Source organism: Triticum aestivum, chromosome 6B, assembly GCF_018294505.1.
Source record: "Triticum aestivum cultivar Chinese Spring chromosome 6B, IWGSC CS RefSeq v2.1, whole genome shotgun sequence".
In the NCBI taxonomy this organism is placed as follows: Eukaryota; Viridiplantae; Streptophyta; class Magnoliopsida; order Poales; family Poaceae; genus Triticum; species Triticum aestivum.
In genome coordinates this window covers 289,106,016-289,118,599 of record NC_057810.1, presented here as the reverse complement: position 1 = coordinate 289,118,599, position 12,584 = coordinate 289,106,016, and positions in this window count along the sequence as shown.

Sequence of the window (12,584 nt, the reverse complement as noted above, 5' to 3'; positions counted from 1 at the left end):
AGGTGCAGCAATGGTGCTGAAATCTCTCACAAAACGCCTATAGAATCCAGCGAGGCCAAGAAAACTCCTCACTTGTGTGACCGTTTTGGGCTGCGGCCAACTCTCAATAGCTTCAATCTTGGCTTTATCAACTTCAATTCCCTGTGGAGTAACAACATAGCCAAGAAAAGACACTCGGTCGGTGCAAAAGGTGCACTTCCCAAGGTTACCAAACAAACGTGCATCACGTAGAGCAATAAAAACAGCACGTAAATGTTCCAAATGTTCCTCCAAAGATCTGCTATAAATCAATATGTCATCAAAGTAAACTACCACAAATCATCCAATGAAAGCACGTAAAACTTCGTTCATTAATCTCATGAAAGTACTAGGTGCATTAGTTAACCCAAAAGGCATGACTAACCACTCATATAATCCAAACTTAGTTTTAAATGTTGTTTTCCATTCATCCCCCAATTTCATACGAATTTGATGGTATCCACTACGCAAATCAACTTTGGAGAATATTGTAGAGCCACTCAATTCATCAAGCATATCATCTAGCCTAGGAATAGGATGACGATAACGAATAGTAATATTATTAATGCCTCTACAATCAACACACATACGCGATGTACCATCCTTTTTCGGCACTAGAATAATAGGAACAGCACAAGGACTAAGGGATTCGCGTATATAACCTTTGTCGAGAAGCTCTTGTACTTGACGCATAATCTCCTTCGTCTCCTCTGGATTGGTACGGTATGGCGCACGGTTTGGCAGTGAAGCACCGGGAATTAAGTCAATCTGATGCTCAATCCCTCGAATAGGCGGTAATCCCGGTGGCACGTCTTGTGGAAAGACGTCAGCGAACTCCTGCAAAATGTTAGTGACAGCAGGAGGCAAAGAGGAAGGCACGTCCTCGAATGAAAATAATGCCTCTTTGCACACAAAAGCATAGCAAACAGATTTGCTAAAATCTAGCTCATCAATATCAGATTTAGTGGCAAGTAAACATGCACTTTTCAATTTAATTTCAGAAGCAACACTAGATGGTTTACTATTAGGCTTCATTTGTTGCTCAAATTCTTTTGCCACAATCTGATTTTCACTCTTATTTTTCTCCTGTTTTGCTTTATTAGCTCTATTAATATCATCTTTCAAAATGGACTCAGGAGTCATAGGAAGCAAAGTAATATTTTTATCCTTATGAACAAGAGTATACTGATTGTTTCTACCATGGTGTACAGAATTTTTATCAAATTGCCATGGTCGACCAAGTAATAAGGAACATGCTTGCATAGGTACCACATCACAATCAACATAATCAGCATATGTAGAGATACTAAAATGCACACGAACAGTACGTGTTACCTTAACCTTGCCGCTGTTGTTGAACCATTGGATGTAGTAAGGATGTGGATGTGGTCTTGTGGTGAGAGATAGCTTCTCCACCATCTCCATGCTAGCCAAGTTGTTGCAGCTCCCTCCATCTATGATGACGCGCACAGAACGTTCCTTCACAACTCCCTTTGTATGGAACAAATTATGCCTCTGATTTTGCTCAGCTTGTGTAACCTGCACACTCAAAACACGTTGAGCAACTAAACATTCATACCTGTCAGCATCTTCAGGAGCCATGTATTGCGTCTCATGATCAGAATCATCTCCACCGTGTTCTTCACTTGTAATAAGGGCTAAAGTCTCCTCATCATAGTCACTAGCAGACTCATACCCACCATCCTCAGTAGCAATCATCACACGCTGAGATTTGCATTCTCGCGCATAATGTCCTCTTCCCTTACAACGACGACAAATAATATCACTTGTGTGCCCTGTTGATGCCATGGACGAAGAAGAGCTCTGTGCAGGCCCGGCAGGTGCGCTCTTGGCAGATAGTGGTGGTTGTGCCTGCTTTCTTGTATCACGGCTGGAGGTAGCAGCTGATGGAGGTGCTGGTGCAGTGGAAGTAGAGGATGCACGCGGTGTCCATGATGAAAGTCGACCTGCAGAAAAGTTAGTTCGCGCCAATGCTTGTCGATCCTGCACTTCACGTTCAGCTTTACAAGCAAGATGGAATAAACGAGTGATATTAGTATACTCCTTATACTCTAGAATGGTCTGAATCTCTCTATTTAATCCACCCATAAAACGTGCAAGCATAGCTTCATTCTCCTCAACAATACCACATCTAATCATGCCAGTTTGTAATTCCTGATAATATTCTTCTACAGAATTTTTTCCTTGTCTTAAACGCTGCAATTTTTGAAGCAATTCACGTTGATAATATGGTGGAACCCAACGAGTACGCATAGCAGTTTTCAAAGCAGCCCAAGTAGTTGGAATAGGATATAATCTACAATGTTCAGACCACCATACACATGCAAAACTAGTGAAAGCACAAACAGCAGCAGCAACCCGTCTCTCCTCGGGATATTGTAAACATGTAAAACGTTGTTCAGTTTCTAACTCCCAAGTAAGATATATATCAGGAACATATCTACCCTCAAATGGTGGAATATTCAATTTCAGTTTCGGAATATGGTCATTATCTCGTACCTGAGTTGGTGGTGCAGGCCTACCGTTGCGAATATATACCTGAGGTCGACCTGCTGGTGGTGGTGCTGGTGGCTGCACGTAGTTCTGATTTTGATCAACCTCATCCTCGTAATAGTCATCCACCTCTGCAGTAACAGCAGGAGCTACAGAAGCACCAACAGCAGTAGCAGCGGCACCAGAATTTTGTCCTGGCTCAATAGGAACACGCTGTGCTCGCCCTACTGTATCGCGGCGTAGAGCTGGTTGTGGGAGACGTTTGAGTAATTCTTCAAACTTGGCGTCCAACTTGGTGTCAATTGACTTCTCAGTGTCATCCATCTTCTCCATTGCCTTTCCAAAGTTGGCCATCACGTCTTCCACCTGTTGACCCAACATTTGATGAAACTTATCATGAAGCTCCTTGTTCGTCATGTTCTCCCAGTCAATCTCGTTGACTTGTGTTCCTACCATAGTTAGCAGCAATAGAAACAAACAAGAATATGATCCTACAGACTACTGGAATATAGTGGTGGTGGGGTGTCACAAATCCGTCAAGCTAATCTCAAATTCTTACCAATTCTTACCCAGCAGCAGGTGGTGATCGGCAACCGTTGTAGTCAAAACTCTCAAAGCTTGGATAGAGCGATTACCAGGGAGAGTCAAACGCACGACGTAGTGGAGCTGGGAATGCTTATAATATGGTAGCAAAAAAGATCAACAATAATCTATTCAGAGATGCAAAGTTGAATAAACGCTCAACGACGGTACTGTGCTGGTCCTAGGCTAGACCGTGCTAGAGACGCGAGCCTAAAACACTAACAAAATCACGACGCTACACGTAAACAAGGGAGAAGCACACTCTGGGAATTTTTTTCGCTCTTTTTTTTATGCTCTGCTTTTTTTTGCGCTCCTCTTTTTTTTTGCGAAAAATCACTATAATGGCGAGTGTCTCAAAACTCTTCCCAGGTCAAACTGACAGGATGGGCACGAAATTTTTTTGACAATTTTTTTTGGAAATCAGGGCAGCAACGACGAAAAAGTGCGACAAAAAATCACTATGATGGCGAGTGTCTCAAAACACTCCCTGGGACCTAAAAATAGGATAGGGAAAAAATATTTTCGGTCGCCGAAATTTTGGCCTAAAATCTGCCCGGGGGTCTTCAGACTCTTTTTTTTCGAAACCTACTCAGGCAAGGAAACACGAATCGGAAATTAGATGGATCTCAAAAACAAACCTAATATGCAAGGACCTCGGATTGGTGGTGGTATACGGCAGCGGTGGTGGTATACGGCAGCGGTGGTAGTATATGGATATGGATCGGTGATGGTATATGGATACGGTTTGGGGATGGTATATGGATACGGATTCAGAGCGGTGGTGGTAGGTGGCAGGGGCGATGATGATGGTGCGGTGGTAGCGTGACAACTTATGACCAGAACTCGAAACTCTAAAAGACTAGACGCTAAGACCAGCAACTTGACGCGACAATGCAACCGCAAATTCAACAAAGCAAAATACTGAAAAGACTATGCAAAGGCTCAGACTGGTTCGGATAGGATGAACTAACCCTAAATTTTTTTTGGCTTTTTCATGGACTATAGGTATGAAGAACAGACTCGATCTAAACTACGAAAAACTGTAAAATCTCATCGAGCAACCTGGAAATCTGATACCACTTGATAGAGGCAAAGGTATCCCGTCTTTCGATGAGATGATGGATATCGCTTTGGTGGAAGTCGACTTTGACGATCCGACTACGAACGTGCGAGGACGTCGCACCTTAGCAATTGCTAAACCAACTTCAAGAGGTTATTGACCATGCCGGAGCACGATCAACCTGACCACGAGGGTCTGTTTCCTGCGAGCAAACGAAGAACAAGCAAGAAACTAAGATTGCAATCTGGATATTGCGAATATAAGATGAAAGCTTTATTGATCAAGGTGGGGTTCTAAGACGTCTTTGTTTGGTCGTTGAACACAAACGAAGTACGTGAAGTTGCAGCTATGGCGAACTTTAATCTAAACAAAACCCAAAGCCTAAACGACGCCCTAAGGGCTGTATATATGGAGGAAGAGGGGGGAATTTCGTGGCCCTTGGGGAAGGGGTCCGAAACCAACCCTATCTCTTGTTTCCCCACACATACGGACGCTAAAAATAGCATATACTCAAGTATTTCGAAAATACATGGGCCTGGCCCAATAATAAGGTGACGCGGCACCTAGAATAGCCTCTAGACGAAAGTTATGAAGTAGCATCTTGTATATTTCGTCCAAGGCTTCATCCACTCATTATGGTGGCTTCAACATCCTGAAATCATCACTTGTAACTCTATTCTTGTTCTCCTTGCGCATGCCATCATCTCCATGCTTGTTCTTGCTCCAATGTTCATCCTTCTCCAAGCTAGGCTCTTCATTTGTAAGCAAAACAAATGTATCCAATTTAGGCAACATCATATTCTCATGAACATTAGAATCATTACCAAGAAACAAAAGTACCTGGTAATTTAATTGGCGTGCGTGAGCTCTAGTAATTGGTCTAGTATGTATAGCAGCAGGGGCTGTGGGTGTAACAATGGTATTGATGTCCTCATCACTATGCAGCTTCCCACTTGTCCAAAAATTAAAGCATTTTTCAAATTTAAAATAAGTCAAATAAATTATTTCTTCGAGCAGTAAAACTAAAATGTTCATATTATCCTATAAATTTCCCCGATCACTATAATGTTTAAACCAACCTCTTCTGAATTCCCAAAATGCCCATGGAAATTAATTTAGTGGTCCAGCAGCATTTAAATTGGCCTTTTCAATTTCTAAAATTGATTAGACAACTCCTTTTGACCCCAATCTTTTTTGTTCCATCTCAAGGTATTGTGTTAGATTTATGTGCCAAGTTTTGTTCAAAACAAAACTCATTGGGTACTAAAAGAAAATGCAAAACAGAGACAAAAATTGGAAAAACAGAAAAAGAGAAAATGGAAGAGGACCTAGTGCATACTTTGCACTTAGGCCTGGCATCTACAGGTCTGGGCCCAGCTCGTCTGGCGGTCATCCCCCACCTCCCGCGCACGTGCCGACACGGCGGCAGCCACCTCATTGTCGGCCATCCGACAGTTCCCCGCCGCGGTTAAGACCTGCCCGAGCCCACTCTCCCTCTCCTGCAACCCTAGTGCCCACCAGTTCCCCTCTCCTTCCCTCTCCCCCCACTCTCCTCCTCTTGTTTCCATCGGTGATCGACGCGGCCGCCGTCATGCCTCACTCGTCCCCGCAGTCACAGCCACCACATTGCCCTCACCGACGTGTTCATCGTCTCCGCTAGCCTCAACTACCCCGTCCATGACCACGAGCGCGAGCAGGGGGTACTGCAACATCGGGATCGAGCCCTTCTTCTTCCTCGGATTGCCGGCACATCTCCGACAAACGTCGTCGACTCTGCTGCTCCTAAGCTACCAAGGGCCTTCAGCGTGCCGCTAGGTGAGCTCCGCTTTCCCCTGCTTCTTTCTCTGCTCGCTTGCGTGCCTCCATTGAGCTGCCGCTGTGGCCGTGCTCCGCCCGACGCTGTATCTGTCATTACCGTGCTCCCGAGCTCCTGCAGCTCGAACCAGCGGCGCCAACGCACTCATGGTGAGCCGCAGCTCCCCCCTAGCTAGTTTGCATGCGCGAGATGCTCCGTAGCCGCGAATTCGCTCGAATCCGAGCCGCACCGCCACCACAGCTCGATGCCGGTGGCCCTACCAGCCTCCCCTGCCCATTCCGATCTCACCATTCAATGTGCGAGCGTGTGCCCGTTTGAACGCAGGCAGCCGCGCGCCAAACGGCCCTCTAAGGTGCTTTTCTAACGCACTCCAACGAACTGCAGCCGCAAATGAGGTCGTCGGCGCAACTCCGGCGTCCGTGCTGACCTGGCAGTGCATGGGGCCCACCTTGTGAGGCTTACAGTAGGCCCCAGCGCCCCGGTTGATCATGTTGACATGGTCAACATGGATCATTGTTCACCCGCTGTGCATGACGTGTGGGCCCCGCTGTTAATTAGACTAACTAAACATTTTAATAAATAAAACTAATTAGTTAAACTAGTTAGCCATTGGGGCCCAGTTGTTAAATAACTTTGTTTTGTAGGAATTAATCCAAATTTAACCTCTGTCACTGACATGTGGGTCCCACTAGCCCCACAGGTCAGGTTTGACCTGGTCAACCGACCGGTTGACTGCTGACGTCATATCCATGTAGTGCTGACGTCATAATCCTTTTTCTATTAAATAAATAAAATTCTGAAAAATCTTTAAATCTTTGAAAATCCGTAGAAATTAAACCGTAGCTCGGATCAAAAAACTTTGTACATGAAAGTTGCTTAGAACGACGAGACGAATCTGATTGTGTCGTCTGTTTCCATGTCAGAACCCTCTACGTAGGTGAACGCAGAACTTTTAGCCTGTTTCCGGTAGATGAATAGTGCATATATACCGGTTAATAATTCCAACTTTAATCCTAAAATAACTAATATGATGTAGACATATCTTTAGAAAACACTGCACTACACGTTGGCACAGCATACTCTGTGTTGCAGGTTGTTGTGTATTTATTTCCTGGGGGGTTTCGGTAACCTCCCGGTACTCCAGAAAATCCCTGAACCTCTTCGGAACCATCCCGGTGTCCGTATATAACCTTCCAATATATCAATCTTTACCTCTCGACCATTTCGAGACTCCTCATGTCACATCCCTAGTTCTGGTAATGTCTAGTGCTAGTATCTGGTGTTGCATCATGTTTAAATTTCTCTTAAACCTGAAATGGGGATCAACAAACCCCAGCACCCCCCTTGAAAATACCAGGTTCAACTGAAAAACATTTCAATGAACCCAAAATGCCCTTCACAAAATTTCATCATTTTTTAATTGGTTTAGAACCTCTCCCAAAAATGGTGCACATTTTTCTAGGCCATTCTGGATTTTTGAATTAAATCATATGTTATTTGAATTTGGACATTTAAATGCTATAAAATATTTAAAATGTCCAAATAATCATAAGCTGAAATGTTTACTGTTGGATATATTTCAAACAGTGGGCATGAGCAGTTTCATGATTTTTGAGCATGTCTAGGTATTTTAAATAAAGCCACAAAGTTGCAGAAAAATAGAAAACAGGAAATAAAAGAAAGGAAACTCACCTGGGCCGACTTACCTATGCGGCCACCAGAGCCAGCCCAGCAGCAGCCTAGCCCACTAGCCTCCTCTGTCGTCTTCTCCCCTTTGCCCCAAAGCAACTGCGTGCCCGGCATGCCGCAGCCGTGCCACCACCTGCTCCTTGGCTGCCTGCGTGCGCCCTCAAAGCCCTGCACGCGCCACGCACTTCCCCCTTGACCCTCGCTGCCTCTCCCCTTACTCTAGGGCTCTCTCCCTCTCCTCTAGCTCCCTCCCTGCAGCACACACGAGAACCGCCGTCGCCGCCGCTCGTCGCAGTCGTAGTCACCAGCGTTGTTCCGCCCCACCAGAGTGACCAAAGGCTCCGCCTCGATGCCCTCGCCCTATCCATCGAGCTACACTTCGCCGGGAGGCCTGCTCCGCCGTCACTGCCATCTTCTTCAACCTCAGGCATCCGAGATGCCGCCGGCTGATTCGTCTGTCTCAGGTCGTCCACGAGCAAGCTGAGCCCCTCCTCATGTTCAATGTGAGCTCCTCCATCGACTACCCCTCTTCCCCGGCCTCTCCACGCTCCCTAGCCGCGGCTCCACCTCCGGCCGAAGCTCTACTCCGCCATGGCCGCAGCCCCCGCGCTCCCTGAGCCCCGCTCGTTGCCCCCGTGAAACAGGCGTGCTCCAGAGCGCCTCCCCTCGTCGCTGCCTTGCTCAGACCCCTCGCCCGTGAGCTCTAACCGCAACGCCGCACCTCACCGAGCCCCACCGCCGCTAAAGCTCATCGCCGGCCACTTTCCGGCCACCACGTCACCACCCGGCACCACCACTAGAAGCGCCACAACGCTAGGAAACCGTAGAGCCCTACCGGGCACCAAACCGTCGCCGGAGTAGCGATTCCGGCGTGCCTCCGCTGTTTGTTGAGGTCGCTGGCGGCTATTCCACGGCCGCGCTGACGTGGCTGGCTTAATTAGCCACTAATCACCACCCCGTGCCACTGACAGCCGGGCCCCACCGTCTGACTAAACATGGTTTAGTTTTTGTTTAGATTAAACTAACCCCGCTGGTCCCACAGGTCAGTTTGACCTGGCCACATCACGTGTTGACCCGACCCCACTTGTCAGTGACACTAAGCAACACTGGGGTCACTGACCAGTGGACCCCACTGGTCAGGTTTGACCCGGGGCAGCCCTATTGACTCTGCTGATGTCACCCTGACGCAATGCTAACGCAGTTAACAATTTCCTGGATTTAAAATAAATCCAGGAAATTTCAGAAAATGTTTAAATCTTCAAAAAATCATATAAATTCAACCGTAACTCCAAATGAAATAATTTATATATGAAAAATAATCAGAAAAACCCAAAGAATCTGTTTATGGAATTATCATGCATGTTTGAACAACTTGAAGCTGTTGTATACAACAATTTGAATTAATGGCATTTGAAATGTTATATATGGAGTTTGAATTTGAATCTTAGATACAAACCAACTCCATTTAACTTGCTGCTAGCTGCATTAGCTCAAACCACAACATATTGCCATATCATGATCATGCATCATATTGTGCATTGCATTGATTGTGTTCTTCCTTATTTGCCGGTATTTGTCCCCTCTCACTAGACGATGTTTCGACGATGAGTTCGATGAGAGCGATGAAGAACTATACTATCTCCAGAAGTGCCAGGCAAGCAAAAACCCCTTGTTCATTCCGATAAAATCCCACTCTCTCGCTCCTGCGCTCTTTTACTGCATTAGGACAACAACGATTCATTTGTTACTTGTTGCGGTAGCTGAACCCCTTTTCCTCTGCATGACCTGTCATTGCCACAGTAAATAGATGAAACCCACTAGCATGAGTAGGAGTTGTTTGAGCCCTGATGTGCCTACTCATTCATGCTTGTTTGTCATGCCTGCTACTGCTTAGAGTTGAGTCTGGTCTAATTCATCAGGGATGAATTGGAAGGTTGTGAACATGTCCTACTGTGTGTGAGCTAAGTGTGTGCACACAATTTGGTAAAGGTAGCGGTAAGAGGCCATGTAGGAGTACATGGTGGGTTGTCTCATTGAAGCCATTCTCAGGAACTAAGTTTTGTGTTTGTGATCCATGAAACAGCTACTACCATGCATTGGGCCCTGAAATATGACCCCGCTCGACTTCTTAATCACCCTTGTCCTCTGTCGAGGAGTTGCAAGTAGTTTCTGGTGTTTGTAGTATGCTGGAGGCCGTGGGCAGCGCTGACCCTAGGGGTGGGCTGTGATGCGGTAGGCACGTGGCCGGGTATGCCGGGCGCCCGTTTGGTGTCGCGGAACCCTGTACACATCGTTCGGGGCCGTATGTGGAAACCTCGACCGGACTCCCCGCGGATGGAACCTGAATAGGCGATAAACCTGGACTAGAGACTTGAGTGTTTAGGTAGGTCGTGGTCTACACCCACGTCGGTTTTCGCTTGAAGTCTGTCGAGCACATGTCGTGTGCAGACGCTAAGTGGTGGAAACATGTATGAAGAAGTACACCCCTGCAGGGTTAACATCATCTATTCGAATAGCCGCGTCCACGGTAAAGGACCTCTGGGTTGCCTATACAGTTCATAGACAAGTGAAAGTGGATACTCTAAAATACGCAAGATAAGCCTGAGTGCTATGGATGGCATTCTCATAGGGAGACGGGAGCGGATCCATAGTGGTGTATTGATATGGTGAATATGTGGACTCGTGTGCGCCACCTCAAAAGAGTTACTTGCAGTCGTAGTTTAGGATAGCCACTGAGTCAAAGCTAGCTTGCTGCAGTTAAACCCCACCATCCCCTTTGTTGATAATGATGCATATGTAGATAGTTCTGATGTAAGTCTTGTTGGGTACATTTGTACTCACGTTTGCCTATTTTATGTTTTACAGAGAGACTTCCATCTCACTAATAGTTCCGCGTGGACTTCGACGTTTAGTTTGTTACCTCAACTACGATCTTGTGCCCTCGGCAGGATCTTGTGGATAGTCAGGCTTCTCAGCCTTTTTCATTTGTAGATGTCTGTACTCAGACATGTTATGCTTCCCCTTTTGCTTTGACTTGTATGCTCTGAATGTTGGGTCTTCAGACCCATGTTTGTAATATCTCACTCCTTAGAGCCTAATGAATAAATACTTGAGTTGTAGAGTCATGTTGTGATACCATGTTGTATTTGCACATATCGAGCATATTGTGTGTATGTTATTGAAATGCTTGGTATGTGTGGGATCTAACTATCTAGTTGTTTATCCTTGGTAGCCTCTCTTTCCGGGAAATGTCTCCTAGTGCTTCTAGTGAGCCTTGGTAGCTTCCTACTGCTCCAGAACACTTAGGCTGGCCGGCATGTGTCCTTCTTCGTTCCTATGTGTGTCCCTTCGGGGAAATGTCACGCGGTGTCTACCGGAGTCTTGTTAGCCTCCTACAGCCCGGTTTACCGGAGTCCTGCTAGCCCAGTTGCTATAGCCCGGATTCACTCACTGATGACCGACACGTTCATTGCTGGGTCATGTATGCCTGTCCCTATAAGTTAGTGCCACTTTGGGTTCACGACTAGCCATGTCAGCCCGGGCTCCTTGTCATACGGATGCTAGCGACACTATCATATACGTGTGCCAAAAGGCGCAAACGGTCCCGGGCCTAGTAAGGCGACACCCGTGGGAATACCGTGCGTGAGGCCGCAAAGTGATATGAGGTGTTACATGCTAGATCGGTGTGGCATTGAGTCAGGGTCCTGACAGCTTTGGTATTAAATCCAGAAAATTTCAGAAAATATTTAAATCTTCAAAAAATCATATAAATTCAACCGTAACTCCAAATGAAATAATTTATATATGAAAAATGATTAGAATAAATCCAAAGAGTCTGTTTACGGCATTATCATGCATGTTTGAACAACTTAAAGCTGCTGTATACAACAATTTGAATTAATGGCATTTGAAATGTCATATATGGAGTCTGAATTTGAATCTTATATTCAAACTAACTCCATTTAACTTGCTGCTAGTTGCATTAGCTCAAACCACAACATATTGCCATATCATGATCATGCATCATATTGTGCATTGCATTGATTGTGTTCTTCCTTATTTGTCGGTATTTGTCCCCTCTCACTAGACGATGTTTTGACGACGAGTTCGATGACACCGATGAAGAACTATACTATCTTCAGAAGTGCCAGGCAAGCAAAAACCGCCTTGTTCATTCCGATAAAATCCCACTCTCTCGCTCCTGCTCTCTTTTACTACATTAGGACAACAACGATTCATCTGTTACTTGCTGCGGTAGCTGAACCCCTTTTCCTCTGCATGACCTGTCATTGCCATAGTAAATAGATGAAACCCACTAGCATGAGTCGGAGTTGTTTGAGCCCTGATGTGCCTACTCATTCATGCTTGTTTGTCATGCCTGCCACTGCTTAGAGTTGAGTCTGGTCTGATTCATCGAGGATGAATTGGAAGGTTGTGAACATGTCCTACTGTGTGTGAGCTAAGTGTGTGAACACGATTTGGTAAAGGTAGCGGTGAGAGGCCATGTAGGAGTACATGGTGGGTTGTCTCATTGAAGCCGTCCTGAGGAAGAGTTCTGTGTTTGTGATCCATGAAACAGCTACTACCATGCATTGGGCCCTGAAATATGACCGTGCTCGACTTCTTAATCACCCTTGTCCTCTGTCCAGGAGTTGCAAGTAGTTTCTGGTGTTTGTAGTATGCTGGAGGCCGTGGGCAGCGCTGACCCGAGGGGTGGGCTGTGATGCGGTAGGCACGTGGCCGGGTATGCCGGGCGCCCGTTCGGTGTCGCGGAACCCTTTACACATTGTTCGGGGCCGTATGTGGAAACCTCGGCCGGACTCCCTGCGGATGGAACCTGAATAGGCAATATACCTGGACTAGAGACTTGAGTGTTTAGGTAGGTCATGGTCTACACTCACGTCG